The following is an 18,055-nucleotide window of genomic DNA, read 5'->3' as shown; positions in this document are numbered from 1 at the left end:
ATAGGTATATACAGACTATCAAATCCCAAAGAAACCTATCTATGCATTTGAAAAGTCATAAGTCATATTTCACACAGAAAATGGAAAGAGCATAAAAACGTGATTATTCCCAGTTAGGGCACACATTTCCCCCTCAACAGCATTAGGAAAAATCCAGGCTCTACCTCCAAGCAAAGGTCTGTCTCCTTTCACAGACAGTGTGAAAATGTTGCACACCATAGTTGACTCATGCATGTCGGGCCCAGATAAATAGCTGGGAAGTTATCTGAAGTGGGGGGGGGAACCACTTCCTTTCCCCCTTATTCCATTTGCATCCCACCCGCCAAGTCTGGACTACAGAGTATGCATGAAAAGTCTTAATTCAGGCTTGCTTTGTGCTAAACAGCAGATCTACAGAAGACTGGAGGTTACACAAGATTTGGCTGCTCTTTGACTTTTTTAATATTAATTCTGGAATGCAAGATATACAGACTTTAGCAAAGAAGGCAGGAATATAAAAGACTGTAGCAAACAAGGAAACTGATGAGGTGATTAATCTGCACATGTGTACTGATTTTCAAAAAAGGAGTTTATATATTTCTAAGAAGAATGTTACAGGCAGTTGCAGCTTATTCATATTCAAAGAGAAGGAGGAGTGATGTGTTTACCTGCTGTCAATGATACAGCTGTAATTTGGAAGCACTACAAAGCAGCCTGCACGTTTTTCTAACCACAGCCCTAAGTTTCCTAACACAGTGTTGCTCGGCGTTCTGTACTAATTTTCCCCAGCTTCGTGGTTAGCAACTTCCTGCGCGCCCACTCAACCACATTTGTTGCTAAAGAAGACTGCACAAGCTGGGGAAATTCCTTGCAGTGTCTAAAGAGAAAGGTGACTTCTTTCTGGTTTGCGGAAGCCAATGTGCACACAGATCTCATTATATACTGGTATATATATAAATTGTTTACTAACCGTGGAGAAAGAGCTATTTCCTTCTTGCCTTCTGCCCACAGAAAGGATGATAAAACAGTTGACAGGTGTAACTTCTGCTAATGAAGTTTCTTTCAAGTGCTTTGCATATGCATTTCAGGTATGCATTGCATGGAGAAAGTTGTCTTTCGTTGAAATCAGTCAGCTTTCCTTGCCTAGAATGCTGACTTCTTAGCACCAGGGCATTAATTTATTTTTTTACTTAATGCAGCTATGAAGTCAGTGGGCAGCCAATTTGATCAAGGAAGTGTTGTTTTGGTGCAGGTGTTTAATCCATCTGCCCCATATTTTCCTGATTGAACTTGACCTCCCCAATACACCTATTTGCTCTGTGTGTGTGATACAGGAACTTGTATCATGCCAGTATTTTTCTCTGAATGGAACAAATAGCAACTGTGTGTGTGTGTGTGCGCGCACACACACACACACACACACATCTGTGTGAGAGCAATTTAGATCAGGCAAACAGTGCAGGCATAAGAAGTTAAAAATATTCACCTCTGTGCTTCTTCCCTAATCAAATTAGCACTCACATATTCCATGGCTGCATTTAGTTAAACATTAAACGTTGCAGATCTCATGTCATAGAAGGTGGTGAACTCTCATTAGTTAAAGGTTTTTAAGCAGAGGCTGGACAGTTACCTATCAGTGGTGTTGTAGCAGTGGATGTCCTGCTCTGCTTGTGAGTCCTTCCAACTCTTAAGATACAGTACATTTTTTCTAATATATGTTTCATCTTGTACAAACATCTTTATGCTCATTGTTAACAGCTGAGCTGTACAAAGACTCTGGGCTTGAAAGCTATGTCCACTACAAAGTTTGTAACATTTTTGTTGGTCCTTAGAATGCTTTTACCCAACTGTGGATTTTGGAATATTTCTTGTGAACCAACATGACTCCCATTGCTTTTTTCACAGATCTCCAGAGTTGCCCCACATGAACCAAAAAAGGGGGAGGTTGGTTGGTGGCATCATAGCACTCAGCCAGAACAAACCCAGTCTGATTTCTCATGGTATGGCAAAGAAAACACATGTTCTCTTTCTGGATTACATTAGGTAAATATATGAAGGAAATAATTTGATTTAGTGCAAAAAAATTCCCCCACATGAGATGCACAGGCCTCTCCCCAGAGAGGACATGCAAGAGTTACTCTTTACCACACATTACCCTGGGATGTGGCGCTGTGGGTTAAACCACTGAGCCTAGGGCTTGCCGATCAGAAGGTTGGCGGTTCGAATCCCCATTGCGGGGTGAGCTCCTGTTGCTCGGTCCCAGCTCCTGCCAACCTAGCAGTTTGAAACATTGTCAAAGTGCAAGTAGATAAATACCTACCGCTCCGGCGGGAAGGTAAACGGCATTTCCGAGTGCTGCTCTGGTTCGCCAGAAGCAGCTTTGTCATGCTGGCCACATGACCTGGAAGCTGCATGCCGGCTCCCTCGGCCAATAATGCGAGATGAGCGCCACAACCCCAGAGTCGGACACGACTGGACCTAATGGTCAGGGGTCCCTTTACCTTACCCTGGGATGTATGGGGTGTTGGGGGGGTAGAATGCCATGAGGTGTGTGGGGAACACATAATGCTCCCTCTAGGGTACCTTGTCCATCTTTGGTCCTCACCCTGCACTCAGTTCTGATCTGTGACTCCTAGAGGCTGTCAGCATGCAACAGTGGCCACACCCCATGAAATGGCTTCAACTGGCCGGCTAAACTAGGTGAGGGTAGCCGATGGGTCTCAAACCCTCTGTGACTTAGGGATTTCCCCTGCATGTGAAGAAAGCCTTCAGTGGATTGAGCAGATGAAACCCATAGTGGGTCCAACAGTCAAGAAGGCAGTTTCTGCATGTGCTGTAGGGTGAAGTGAGGTGCAGGTGGGACTCGCCAACCAGGGCAGGTAGCCCAACTAGGGGAAGGAAGACTCTGATCTTAAACCTCTGCTGCCTTGTGGGATATCTTTGGAAGACTAAGCAGTAAACCCTACACAGATCCGGAGTGGAGTTCCTAAGGCATTTGTACACTTGTACACTTCCTTCTGGCAATTCCTGCAGCCAAGCTGGTGCCAAACATATTGCTCTGCTTTCCTTTGGACCATATCAGCAATGCGGGGTGTCTGTGTGTTGTCTTCTGGGCATCCCAGTAACTACCCACTGCCCAGGCTTGCATCCCAAAGAGGTCACTTTAGTGCTGCTAATGTAGTGGTTTGACCTCACCCCTAGAGGTGCACTCCATTGTCCCTTGAGACAAACGAATACCAACCCTGGACACGCACACATACAAAGAAAGTGTATTTCACTGACACTTCCTGATTACATGCAAATGTTTGCATAGTTTGTCAAGCATGCTGCTTGTCCTGGGAACCACTTTTACAGATCTCCAGTGTGTCACGCGGTTATTCCCTCAAAATGAAGGGGGCAGGGGAGGATTATTACATCATTCATTCCTGCCTTCCTTCCCACTTCCTCTGTGCTCTGTCTTCTAGACATGAAATAGACAGGAGTCTGGCAACCCAATGAGTTCCTCTCTTTCAATCATTTTCTTCTGGCAGGAGTTATGCTTTGGCTATGGTTGGGGAGGAGGATTTGAATATACGGTATAACATTGAAAAGTGCTCTGTGCTGCAAGATTTACTCAGAAGTAGGCCCAGTGGTGTTTACTGCTGGAAAAGTATGCATGAGGGTACAGGCTAACCCTAGAAGCAACCCCCCAAAAAATTAGATTTAAAAAAATGCTAACTGTTACATTTCAAACATTTAAGATCAATAAGCCTATGCTGACATCAACCAGAACTGGAAGTTTTTCTTTAGACAGTGAACACAAAGAACAAACCAAGACTATAATCCCTACCCATGTATGATTAAGGCCTCCTCATTCCCCAGTGAGAGTCATGTAAGGCAGGAAACTGTCTGGGTACATTTGACTTGTAAATTACACAGGGGGGTGGGTATGGAGGGAACCAACAGTGCCAAGTATTAGTAAACAGGATATTAGCCCGGAGACTCGCTATCTAAGGAAGTATGGGCTGTTTCAATGCCCTCTCCTTTCAGTCCTTGAAACTTAAAGATTAAGCATCTTCTGACACACTTGCAATTTGAAAGCATACGTCTCACATTTTGAACACTTGGCGATCCAGACCCCAACCGCCATGCAATAAATTTCTCTGACTGTGGGGAAAAAACACCCACCAAAATTTTGAAACAAATTTGTGAAACGAGCGACCTTGTTAGTGAAAACGCACAATGGAAGTTTCCTTAAAGACAAAGAAATATTTTACAGCATAAACTTTTGTGAAGATTTCAGTAAAGCTTGTTTTCCTCAAGACTTTGAATCATGACAATGATATGCTGCCCAGGCTTAATCAGTAACTGTCTTTGCCAGTTGTTTGAACAGCATATAGGACCCTTTCCCAGAGACTCTTTCCTAAGGTTTCAACTCAGCGAAGTATTTGAGATCCACATAAAAACTTTTATTGAAAGATATCTGGTTGCATTTAACGGAGTCATCCTGTTAGCGCAATGACCTCCTCCTATGCAATAGAGTTTCTTGTCCCACTCCACTCCCTGTGCAACCCACCCCACCACTGCCAAAAAAAATCTGTTTAGAGGGGCACAGGAGTTGCATAAGGAGAAAAGAGGAAGAGGAAGTGGAAGTACTATTGCACAGGTGGAAATTATTGCGCTAACTTTGTTGGCTACATCCCATCACCAGACATCCCATCTGAGGTCCTTCATGTGCCTCCTCCACAAGAGGTCTGGAGGGTGATAACACAAGAACAGGCCTTTTCTGCAGTGGCTCCCTGTTTGTGGCATGCTCTCCCCAGGGACGCTCGTCTGTCGCTTTCATTATACACCTTCAGGCGCCACGTGAAAACGTTCCTCTTCAACCAGGCCTTTGGCTGACTAACATCCAATATACTTTCAAATGTATCGTGAGAGGGGAGATTATCGGTTTGGTTTTTTATCTTATTTTTGTTATGTATCTTGCAATTTTTTATATTGTGGTTTTGTGGTGTGAACCGCCCTGAGACCCACGGATGAAGGGTAGTGTATACAAATTTAATAAATCATGATAATAACATTTGACAATATATATAAAGACTTTTTGAAAAGCACAAAGCAAGTGATATACGCTGGGTTGCAATACGTCTGTAGTTTCTTGTATGAATGAACTTCAAGCCCAGTAAACAATGGTGATCATATGGTGAACTTCTGAGGCTCAAACTACAGAGTTGTTCAGTCAATTAACCACACATACAACAGGGCAGGATAACCTACATGCGTAGGCTGGCCACCTGATCAGGAACCCCTAACACACATAATTCCCCTACAGGTAATATATAAGCACTTATGCTCTTCTTTCTATAGTCCACTGAAGGTGTAGATATCAGGAGGCAACAATAGTCCTGCTCTCCATGCATATACCATAGGCTGAATAATATTATGAGGTTATTAAATTTACTCAGGTGAAGTGGAGTGACAGTAATCATATGATCATCACAGCATGCAACATTGTGTTGAAGCAAAAGCCTTGGGCAGTGCTAAGAACATCTCAGAATCCATTGCCCCACCCACCCTTGCGCCAATAGCACTGATATAGAAAAACCTGCTTTAGAGATGAAGGCAGAAATCAAGGGAGACACTCAAGAACATTAACCAATTGCACCTCAGGATTATTTATGTAATATCCTAAGCAACCAGCTGGTTCCTTAACCAATGAGGAAATGCTTGCGCCCTCAGACAGGGATGCTCAGCATAGCTTGTTTAAAGGCTCTGCAGCACTGACTGCATCAAGCAAGTGTAGAGGGAGGCCTGGAGATACCATTTGTGTCTATCAGATTCTGTCTCTATTCAATATACAGTGGTACCTCTGGTTAAGAACTTAATTCGTTCTGGAGGTCTATTCTTAACCTGAAACTGTTCTTAACCTGAGGCACCACTTTAGCTAATGGGGCCTCCTGCTGCCACTGTGTTGCTGACACATGATTTCTGTTCTCATCCTGGGGCGAAGTTCTTAACCCGAGGTACTACTTCCAGGTTAGCGGAGTCAGTAACCCGAAGTGTTTGTAACTTGATGTGTTTGTAACCCAAAGTACCACTGTATTCCAAAGAGACCCAACTGGAGCAATAAACTGCAGGAGCAGCAATCTGACCTGAAAACGATCTGTTTGTCAATACTGCACACATAAGCAGGAAGACACAAAGAGCACTGCAGATATTTGCCTTCATCATGCTTCCATCCTGCAACCACTGTTGAATAGGACTGTCTAAAGCCCCAGGCAAACTGTGTGAGGCTTGATTTCCAGGGCTGCCAAACACATGCATTTGTTTTGAACTTCTGCATACTAAATACCTCTGAAAGTCACACCCCTACTCTGAGATCCTTCCAAATATTTTGAAACTTCATGGTCACTCCACACCCACATCCCTGTGCTTTGCATTAACCATTCTGATAGAAAAAAACTGCCACCCCCAGACTGCATACTCACAACCCTCTCTTCACCCACAAGCAAGCACTGCCCAGGGGAGGAACAAGCCCTGACACTGGACTCCTCAGCCTCTGTAGGTGTAAGTTCAAGAGAAGATTGAAGGAGTAAGTGATCCGTGCTAAGTGATCTTGAGTAATTGCTTCCAGACAGGAAGAGAGGATTGAAGCAATGACCTTCCAAATCCCAAACCACTGCCTTAACCAAAGAAGGAACCTATCTTTTCAAAAGCACACAACACCATTACACACAAACAAAATCGAAAGCAGCTATACAGAGAAATAAACAGACCCTGCACCTCTCGGCTACTACACATTTCATCAGAGAACCTGCATATCAAGAGTGATTACACAACTGGCATGATTACACTCCCAGTTGTGGTGACTCACATCTACAACAGACAAAAAAAAAACAGCAAACCACTAAGATGCAGACTGGGCTATCTTTCATTTCGGCTGCCTTACAAAAAGCTAACTTCAGCCCAGTTCAAAAGTCGTTTCTCCTTTAGCCAACCCTAACCTGCTTTTAGGCTGTGGGTTAAACCACTGAGCCTAGGGCTTGCCAATCAGAAGGTCAGTGGTTTGAATCCCTGCAATGGGGTGAGCTCCCGTTGTTCGGTCCCAGCTCCTGCCAACCTAGCAGTTCGAAAGCACGTCAAAGTGCAAGTAGATAAATAGGTACCGCTACAGCGGGAAGGTAAACGGCGTTTCTGTGTGCTGCTCTGGTTCGCCAGAAGTGGCTTTGTCATGCTGGCCACATGACCTGGAAGCTCGGCCAATAACGCGAGATGAGCACCGCAACCCCAGAGTCGGTCAAGACTGGACCTAATGGTCAGGAGTCCCTTTACCATTACCTTTAACCTGCTTTTATTTTTGTGCAATTAGTGCAGGACATTGTGGGAGAGGGATAAGAGGCTGTGTATACATACACCATATATTTAAAGCACATTATTTTCCCCAAAGAATTCTGGGAACTTTACGCCTCACACAGCTATCTTATCCAATATCCATTTCAAACTACAGTTCCCAGAACACTTTGGGGGGAATAATCTGCTTCAAATGCACTGGGTGAGGAGCAGAGTTTAAGATAAAAGGTTACAGAGTCTGTGGCAATACCAGTTCTGAGTTATCAGCTTCTTTTGAACCAAGCGCTCAATTCTAGGAAGCTACGCAACCCCACACATGCCCATAGAATAGATATCAACAGGGGTTTTTTCCTGGGGAATGGATATAATGATGCCAAGGCCTATTTACAGTGGAATCCTTTTGATGCTCATAAAGTATAAAGTGCTGGTTAATCCAGAGGGCGAAGAAACATCTTTAAAAAAAAATGTTAAGCACCCGTTGCTCACTCTAGGATTGCTAGATTAGGGGATAGGGAAGCTGTGGCCCTTGCAGTGTTATTGGACTCCAACTTTCAGCAGCCCCAGCCAACATGGACAATGGTCAGAGGTGACAGGAGTTATCATCCATCAACATCTGGAGGACCACAGGTTCCTCACCCCTGCTTTACAGGGGATTGCAACCCACTCTGGAGTGGGGTGAACACCACTTTCCAGGGCAGAAGAAACCACCAACAGGACCTCTGTCTTGCCTGGACTGAGCTTCAGTTTAGCTACCATTTCTTCACTAAACCTATGCAGAGCTTGATTTCAGTTTTTGCAAAAACAAACATCCAAATCCTCCTCTCTGTTATCACTCAAAAATTCACTACCCAAACTTGTTTACCAGCCTGCCTGAGCTTTATTCCCCATCTAACAGATTACAAACTTGTTCTGGGACTGTATTACAAAATATTTCATCTTTAGTTTACCCATGTTATGAAGCAGTGTAGATCTTGCACATTAAAAATCAGGCCCTCACTCTAAGGAAAGCAGGCGCAGCTAGATTGAGGGAAGCATTTCCCCTTTTTTGCACTTTCTCTCCATCCCGAAATGTTAACATCTGAAGAAGAAAAAGCAACTGTCAAGGTTCTGCAGTCCTTATCTACAGCCCTTGGTTGGTGATTGTAACCATCACAGACAATATACTTCTCTGGTGAGCGGTAGGAGGGAATGATGGAAGATTGACCACTGACTCTAGACCAGGCATCCCCAAACTTCGGCCCTCCAGATGTTTTGGCCTACAACTCCCATGATCCCTAGCTAACAGGACCAGTGGTCAGGGATGATGGGAAATGTAGTCCAGAACATCTTGAGGGCCGAAGTTTGGGGATGCCTGCTCTAGACCAAGGACATCATCATGAATCACAGCAATTATCAGTCTTTCAATTGACAATTTCACAAGATCTGGCCATAAGACATGTCAAAACACCCATGTGACTGTGAGGTGAAGGAGAATTAGGGTGCTTCGGGATAGGAGTGGGGGACATAACACAGTAAACATACTCTTGTGCGGTGTAGTGGTTAAGAGTGGTAGACTCGTAATCTGGGGAACCGGGTTCGCGTCTCCGCTCCTCCACATGCAGCTGCTGGGTGACCTTGGGCTAGTCATACTTCTCTGAAGTCTCTCAGCCCCACCCACCTCACAGAGTGTTTGTTGTGGGGGAGGAAGGGAAAGGAGATTGTTAGCTGCTTTGAGACTCCTTCGGGTAGTGATAAAGCGGGATATCAAATTCAAACTCCTCCTCCTCCTCTCCCGCTATTACAGATGGGTTGTTTGGGTGTTTTTTAAAAAGTATATTGGATCCCTTCCCCAAGGGTAAATCCAGGTTAAAAGCAGGGTGCGCAATACAGGCTGGTATTTTGATGCCAATAATATTGCATGGAAGCTGCAAAAAAAAAAAGCAAGCACGAGGAGTAACCATTTCACAATGGTTGGAAAACCCTTTGTGCAATGTTACTTCCATACTGGAACAAACCCCGAGGTGCTAGGAGCAATCTGAATGCAAAGTATTCTGGTCTGACCTAGGAAGACATTTAAAAGAGTGCTAAAAGGCATAATTAATTATTAATCCTTGGGCAACGGAAGCAAAACAAAAGAGGTGGCACAGCACGGTGCCTGAGACTTTGCACTGTAAACTGCACCTGTCTACCATTTGCTTCGGACATTCTGCACTAGATTGCAATTCCAAATATCACATTTCCCTAGTGTTCTGTTCAGCAAATTATACTTAGGAAAATTGCATTCTTTCCCAGACTGGAATCATGCTATTCATGAATACACCAAGTAGAATGGAATGTGGCTCCACATATATCAACTGATGCCCATTAGATTTTTTTTTGTCATAATTAGTGACCAGCAACACAACCCTTCCTCCCATGCCCACACCACTTTATGAATTGTTACAAATATTGAAATATGAAGCAAATGGTCCCCACAACCTTATCCCCCTGCAGCAATGGCCTTATTTTATTTTAAGTTTTTTAAAAAGTGTTCACATTCCCAGCGACTGCAATGAGCATCAAGCTGGCAATATCAAGGAATATACCAAGAGAGGGGGACACTGCATTTGTGTACCGTAATTTCCAAGGATCACAGAATCATGCATTCTCCATCTCTTCACACCTGGTACCTCAGAAAGGTCACTTCAGCTCTGCTAATGCAGCAAAAACAAGGCAAGAGGCAGCAGTTACAAGTTCCCAGTCTCTGCAGCCACAGCAGGTGCTGTGATTCTCTAGCATTTTGCTAGAGCACTCCATTGTCCCTCAAGACAGCAGACAGATGCCAACATAGTGTACACACGATTCAATAACACTAGTAATGTTCACCCCATTCCATGAATGATACGCAGTCAGATATATGAATGCCAATGTGTAGATCACACCAAGAAAGTCAACTGGCATAATATGACAACTTAATGCAGATGGAATAAGAGAGGCTCCAGATGTTTTGGACCACAACTCTGATCAGCCTCAGCCAGCGCAGCCATTCCGGTTGGGGCTGGTGGGAGCAGTAGCCCCAAACATCTGGAGGGCACCAGGTTGGGCAAGGTTTAAATAAGCACATGCTGGATGAAAGTAAAACTTAAGATCTTGAAGGATTTCCCATGCAATCAGTGAAAGCATCACACCAACTTAATTTAGCCATAATGTGAAATGTAAACCTTTTAGCATTATCGATGGGACAGTATGTGTTGATAAGCGGAGGGAGAATAGCCTGGGAGAATGTGTTGATGCTGCAGAAAACAGTGGATGTAGGTAACAAAAGGATGCTTTTGCACACACACTGGAAAGCAGTTGAGGAAATGGCAGGGCTTCACTGCAAGTTACTTGACACTTTTTTATTTTTATTTTTAAAAAGCCTTGATGAGCCCTGCACACTGGATTTGTATACTGCTGAAGAATAAAGTCTTTCAGAATATTGAAGTCACAATAAGAAGGGTAGAAGTTGCTGGAGGAGCAGGTTGGTCTGTATGTCACAGATTATCCAGTAGGGCAGGCTTAGGATACTTATTGCTTATGCAATCATGCTTTGCGTGAGACTTGCAACAGTTAAAAGGGCATGAGCTGAAGGGAAACAAATAGAACATTCTGAACTTTCCTCAACTACCCCTCATACTTTCTGAGCTTTTAGGTTTTTCCTCATATTTCCTGCCAGAGAGTAACTGACAAAAAATGTTGACCTTTTGCTGGGTTTCCCTCCCAGTTCATTTAGGGAGCCAATCTGGTCACAATAGAACTGATGTACACACACAAACCATGTTGCTAAACCATAGTTCAGTGTGACATGCACAAACTTGAACTAGCTGCAGCATGATTTGTGTTTGCATGCTTCCCCCCCCCCTACTCCTGCACAGTCAGGAGTAATTCAGAAACATTAGTTTGCCACTTTGTCTAAATTGGCAAACTGAGGTTAACATTAACTATGGGTTGTTGAAAACAAGCCACTTTGTTTAGGGCGACATGTGAGCACATCCCACCCCACCCCCTCCACTGCCTTCCTTCCTTTTTAATTATTATATGGAAATGAAGTGCATTCAGTTATATATTCTCATAATATAAACTCAAAAGAGAAACACTTACAAACAATGTAGCAAGCTTTCAGAAAGGACAACATCTAGAGTTAAGAACCACCGAAAGCTTCTAGTGCTGCTGGTTCAACCAAAGAACAATCTACAACTTAATTGAGTAAGCTCAGTGACTGAATTCCTGGAAGTCTAGATCTGGAACCAAACTTTTAGATTTTTGCTCTCCTCCAGAAGACAGAATGGTACATTTTTCACATGCTATTTAATTCTGCTGTGAAAGACCCTCAAGACCACTCTAATGCGCATTCTGTCCTTAATGAAAAAGCCAGCAACGTGGGACAGGCTTGTATGATATGCCTCCCCAGGGAACTGGGCTACACTCTGCATTGTAACGAACAACATCAAGGACTACACAGACATACTATTTTCCTTTTGAGTCAGCAAGGAGTTGCACTTACGGTAATTGTTTTTTTCCTGCAAGAGAATTAGGCTGCTGTGACAGTTAAACAATTAGAGGTACAGGTGATGTGAGTAAGAACTAGAGAGAGCCCTACAGCCATCCCTTTTTGTCATCTGCACATCTGCTGCACAAAAGACATGCCACCTGGCTGCTAAAAAAGAAAGGGGCCAATCTGGCTTATTACTTGGGAACCAGCAGCATCTGCAATTTGCATTCATATTTCAGCATTGCACTTTATCAGCACACACACACACACACACACACAGAGAGAGAGAGAGAGAGAGAGAGAGAGAGAAGCAGTTCTCTCTGCTTATTGCCTTACACACCAATCTCCTTTTTCATAGTCATGCATCCCTAACCAGCTACAAGTAGGTATACAACACAGAAGTAAGTTTTATGGTCCTTTCCCCCTTTACCTTCCACTACCTAGGAGGGCAACATTTCCTGTTTTCAGCAAAGCACCTAGGAGATGGAAGATAAGCTTAACTTAGTTTCAGCAATTAAAATTGCCTAAGCCAAGGAGGAAGTAAGCATGAGAACCAGGAAATGTAAACTCTGTTACCGGTAGTTAAGGTGCTGCAATGGTTATCAAGACTGCCAAGCACACGTAGGTGCTAAAGGGTGCAGATAGCACATGCGCATTACCTGCACAAATTAAGACACTTGCAATGGGGCAAAAGGGGTGGGAGGTCTTGGTTTAGGATGGTCACAAGGTTCAATGAAGGAATAGGGTGGGAAGCCCAATAGTTGCATCTTCTCTCATTGTTGGGAAAATTTTAAATTATACTCATCTCCAAATTGAGGATGAATGAACTTTCTACAGGATAGGCAGAAATTCAGCTGACAACTTTTTCAGTTGTGGAGATGCAGTTAATACCATTTGCCCTGATGGCAAAAGGTGTAGGCAAGATGTTGGGCAAGGGTTAATTTGCTAGAGGCAACTGCTAGTTTGTAGAATAAAAAAATGTAAGACTTGTCAATTTGAAAGCCAGTGTGAATTAACAGCCTCGCTACTAACACGAGATGCGCAAAGTGCCCGTTCTCCATCGCTGCAAATGCAGACTCGCACTCTTAGTATTACTTCGGGACTGAAAGAACTAGGAACCGAGCCCTTTCTACCAGTGGTAAAAAGTAAGGCGATACAGAGACGTCATCTTACACAACATACAAGCCAGCTGGAGCTCTCAAAGAACCCCTCCCATTCCCTAGGCACGTGGTCTAGAAAGCCGAGCCCGTAATCCAACCAACAGGGATGGTCCAAGCCCTCAATCATCCACACCGCAGAATCCAAGAGGATCCCTTGCGAGGTCGCAGAGAATGCTGGGGCGCAGCTCGCAGATCACGCACTTTTATTGGGCTTTATTTATACCCTTTATTGGGCTACCGCCCATCAACTATCAGCCTGGAGTCCTACCCGTCCCCATTGCGATGGGTACCTCTCCCGAGCGCCCAGGGTCTAAGATTCCCCCACACTCCCGCGCCCTATTATCTCCTGGTTAGTCTCTGCTGCTTTGGAAGGCAAGGGGGCGGGGATCCCCTCCCAGATCAAAGTTTTAAGCTGCAAGCGGCTCCCTCCTACCCAAAGCTCCGACCGCAGGGGCGTCCCTCTCCTTTGAGCTCCTTGTCCCATGCGTAAGGTCGCTTCTCAAAGCCGTTTCCCGCATCCTCTACCTTTAGCGCCCACGGCTCAGTGCATACCCAAAGAGGGCCTAGTTATGACTGGCCGGGGAGGGAGGAAGAAGAGAACAGGGCAGCCGCGCACTCTGCACATGCTCAGAGGCACCCAGGATTGGCTCTCGCCTTCCAAGGCTGAGCCGCGGCTGCTTGCCACGAACACTCGCGTTTAGACCGGCCCGTCGTGCCTTGGCACCCGAGGCGCACGGCAATTCCTTCCTTTCTGCCCGCCTTGCCCGGTCGGTTGAGCCAAGCGCGCAGCGATAGCGCCGGTCTCTGGGGCTGCCGAGCACACAGCCCGGCTGCCGTTCGAGGGCGCCCCTGGGCTCCGTCCCCACTTTACCTCCTCCTTCCCGGTTGCGCTCCGCTTCTTCCGCCGTCGCCGGGGCTCCTCAGCTTCTCCCCGCTAGGAGTGGCTTGTGCTTAGGCTGCTGGAAGAGACACCCCTCCCCAGCAGAGACTGCCCCCCTCCCTTCACTGCCTTTCTGGATCGGAAAACGCGGCTCAACTGCTCCCTCGGCTCCGCAGGGCGGAGGAGGAGAGAGGACGGCAGCATCGCGCGCTCGGGCTGCGAGTCTGCAGGAGCCACATAGCCCGGAGGCGGAGCTTCTTGCCCGGGCACTTTAAAAACACCTTGAGCAACCTAAAGAAGACTGCAGCAAGGGAGATAATAATCCCAAAGCGAGGGTATTACGACCGTCCCTGGGATTTTTTTGAAAAACAAATAAATGAGCGAATGCTTAGCGTGGGATCCGTTTACAAATGCTGACATAAAGCACATAGGGAGTTGGGTGTGCGATCCTCCTCCTATTATTATTATTATTATTATTATTATTATTATTATTATTATTATTATTATTATGCCGTGCAGCCGTCACACATGTAGAGTTAAAAGTGAAGCCCACTCGCCTCACGTGTTACCCATGCGCGCTGCTCCCTCCCACCGGAAACGAGCTGCCCCTCAAACGCTCTGCCGGTGCAACGTTTTTTAATATCCTACCTTTCTTCCACGGTCCTCAAGCCAGCATGCAAAGGACTCCCAAGACGACCTCCAGGGCAGGCACCGTCGGGATCCCAGATCGGCTTAGCTTCAGCGAGGGTGTTTCATCCTGTGCCCTTCGACTTTATCCGGGACCGGTGGTCTGGGGCAAGAAATTCAGCGTCAGTTGTGACCCAGAGAGCAGGGAGGGAAGCAATTCCTTCAAGCGCTACTTCTTGCCTTTTCCTTAGGGCTGATTCACACGTGTGGTGGCCGCACAGGAAATGCTGTCCTGATCCACTGGATTGGTTGATGGCACGCATGAAGTTACAGCCCACCTCGATTTCACCACACACCGCCTTTTGCTCGTCTGTGAGTGATGCTTGAGAATTGCAGGGCCTGGGTGTTCGCATGTGAGTCCTGCGCCGTGAAACACATGCTCTGAAAACAACATGCACAGTGTGTTGGCTGTGTTGCCGCAATCAAAAGACACTAGGAAAGTTGAGGGCTAATAAGCAAGTGTGGATTCACCCAGCCCAAATTAGAATATATATATATAGAGAGAGAGAGAGAATTATATATATATATATATAATCATGAGTGGCTTTGAAAAGAGAATAAAGCACCTAAAGCACCTCTGTTTGCTGTAGTGCAGGGCTGGCTCAAGTCATTTTCTGCCTGAGGCAAGGACATGGTTGTGCCCTCACTGTTCCAGGTACATAAGTCAACAGGACAGCTGAATAATATTTCAACGATGGCAGTGGCCTCCACCGCAGTTGACGGCAGCAGGGTAACTATGGGGGTGCCATGGTACGGCTGGCCCTGCTGTGGTGCATAGTGCTACAAGAACATTCGGTGCATAACATTACAACAAGAACAGGCACCCCATGAAATTAACGTGGTATTTAGGTTCACCTGTGTCTCCTGCCGTTTTCAGCATCAACTTTGTTTGCTCCAAATGCCCCTCTATTCTCACAGCTTCTCATTCCTCTTGGTTATCTGCTCATTCTCTGCCTGAAGGCTGCATTTAGATGGTGGTTTCCTGTCTAGCTGATTTAGTGCCCGACCAGAGGCAGAGGGGAAGTACAGGAAGGAGGGAAGAGGTACCAACTAGCTTGAAGGTTGTATATTTCAGTTCCTGTTTTGTTTAATTGTGTCAGCACCTGCAACAATCTTTTAAGCTCCCTACCTGCCAGTTGGACTAACAGCACTCAGCACCAGTCCCTTTAGCCCAGTGGCTCTCAGAGGATGTGGCAGGAGAGGATGGCAAGTGTGGCAGGAAGATTCAAGGACAATCAATATTATATTTTAGTAATGATTCAGTAGCTATATTCAGTAGCAGTATGATTATGTAGTTGCATTGTTTTATAATTTCTGGATATCCCATGAACATGTTATAAAGTTGTTGTGTTCTATGTTCAGCTACTAGGAGTTGTTTCTTTTTGTTTTCCAGTAAAAAATTCAGTGTGGCACGAGCAAATTTTCATTCTGAAAGTGTGGCCTAGAGAAAAACGTCTGACAACCACTGTCTTAGCCCTTGTTGCTGCCAGGTGTGCCAAATTCAGACTGCAGCACCTGAAAACCCCTCTGGCCAGAAGTACAGGCAGATCTTCTGTGATTGTTTAGCTGCAATTCCTGCATTGCAGTGGGTTGAACTAGATGACCCTTTGGATCCCTTTCCAATTCTGTGATCATCTCTTTTTCTCAGTTTCAAAATATTCAAATATTTTGAATCTCTTAACTTTGCTTTTCAAGGGCTGTAGCTCTGGTAAGAGGATCTGCTTAGTATGCACCTTAGTATGCAGAAGGTCCAAGCTTCTCTCCTGGTAGGGCTGGGAATGTTCCATGTCCAAAAACCCTGGAAAGCTGCTGCCAGTCAGTGTAGACAGTACTGAGCTGGTTGGAGGAGTTTCCTAAGAGGCACACAACCTTTGGGCACTGGGCTGTTCTGGGTGGAGTAATAATCATTCCCTCTGTATACAAAACTTGGTGAGCATTGTTGATACTGTAGTGTGTGTGTGTGTGTGTGTGTGTGTGTGTGTGTGAGAGAGAGAGAGAGAGAGTGAGTCTCTTAACAGAGTCATGCTTTTGAGCCTCCACCACCCACAGCCCCAGATTGCAGCTGAAGGAAGGTGTGTTGTGTTTGCAGGAGAGACACATGTCAGTGATCCTGAAAGGTCATGTGACTCTCTCCGGGGGTTTCTTCCTGTCCTCTGCATGCATCCTTTCCTGAGGTAAATATCACCTGTCACATTAAGCGACTTCTTACAGGGTTGCCTTGCATCCTTTCAACTTCCCCTCTCCATCCCATGTTCCTAGATAATAAATCCAGATTTGTTTTGGCTTTCAAAGGGAGGGAGAGGCACTGTGCTTCACAAAAGATGAGCACTTGCTTCACCATCCAATTTTATTGTCTTTTCCTTATTGGCGCAATGGCATTTATCGGGCAGAGGAGAGGTGCTCTCTTCTCCTTTCCTTCTTGCCGTCTACATGCTTACTCAGAAGTTAGTCCCACTGAATTCAATGGGGCACACTCTCAAATGAGTACGATTAGGATTGCGGTAGTGAATAAGGAAGTTTATACCCTTTCTCATAGCAATGCCCTTCATCGGCACCACCTGCTGGCGGAGAGAAATGCTGCGCCACACATCATCCCATCTGTATGCACTGCGACCGTGCAACAGCTGTCGTGGTACAACAAATCCTTTTCAGTGTTCACGTCTGGGTACATTCAGGAGCAGAAGTTCAGAGCCCCACTCACAGCAGGAGTAGGAGGGCTCCCCAAACACAACAGGGCTTTTTAAAAATCACACTTTGAAGCAATACACATCATCTAAGGAGGGTCCCCCGGTAAGGCCATCTGGAGGCTAAAACGATCTAAGTTCACGACGGATTCTTTAAAAAACGTTTTGTAGCCACGCAGAGCCATGCTTGCAACAATGTGCTTCTACCATGCTGCTGTTGCAATGCAAACAAAACATGAGGGCAACCTTTTAAACAAAGGGCAGGAAAACTGCTGACGTGCCTTGTTTGCATATAATGGTAAGCCTAACCATGAGCTAAGTGAACAAACAAGCGTGCAAGTGCAGTTTGCTGCTTCCTCTCTTCTCCTCCTCCTCCTGCTGCTGCACAACTGACAGAGAAACCATGGTTTGGCGTAGCGTTACTGCCAGCAGTAGCAGCAACAAGGAGCTTGTTTTCCCTGGTGGGGGTGGTCAACCTCCTTTCCTCCGGTCACTTAGCAACAGTGATTAAGTGAACAAGCCTCCTGAGCAATGGTGCTGTCTGTTGAGGGCCAAAGCCATGTTTTTTTAAAAAAGTGAAAGTTAAAAATCTGTGGCCCCTGCTGGCTTGGGGTACATGCATACCCCCAGTACCCCTGTCAGCAGCCCTGAGTGAAGCCATTTTCTATTTCTCATTCATACTTCACAAGCCAGGCCATAAATAAGGGATTCATTTTCAACTGAGCAGCGCTAAAATGAAGTACAGTGGAACCTCGGTTTACGAATTTTCGGTTTACGAACGCCACGGACCCATCTGGAACGGATTAATTCACTTTCCATTACTTTCAATAGGAAAGTTCATTTCAGT

The 18,055-nt window shown here is 45.5% G+C and overlaps 1 protein-coding gene across 1 annotated transcript in view; it reads right to left on the bottom strand.

Moving 5' to 3' along the window:
• The window catches only part of LOC118088166 (F-actin-monooxygenase MICAL1), a 44,474-nt gene extending 30,405 nt beyond the window's left edge, over nt 1-14,069 (bottom strand). The window contains exon 1 of the mRNA XM_035121439.2: nt 13,829-14,069. The gene's annotated coding sequence lies outside the window, so the exon portion shown is untranslated. The remainder of the gene's footprint in view (nt 1-13,828) is intronic.
• Between the last annotated feature and the right edge of the window lie 3,986 nt (nt 14,070-18,055).

The sequence above is a fragment of the Zootoca vivipara genome, chromosome 7 (assembly GCF_963506605.1).
Source record: "Zootoca vivipara chromosome 7, rZooViv1.1, whole genome shotgun sequence".
Taxonomy (NCBI): Eukaryota; Metazoa; Chordata; class Lepidosauria; order Squamata; family Lacertidae; genus Zootoca; species Zootoca vivipara.
This window is presented reverse-complemented; position numbering and strand designations above follow the sequence as displayed.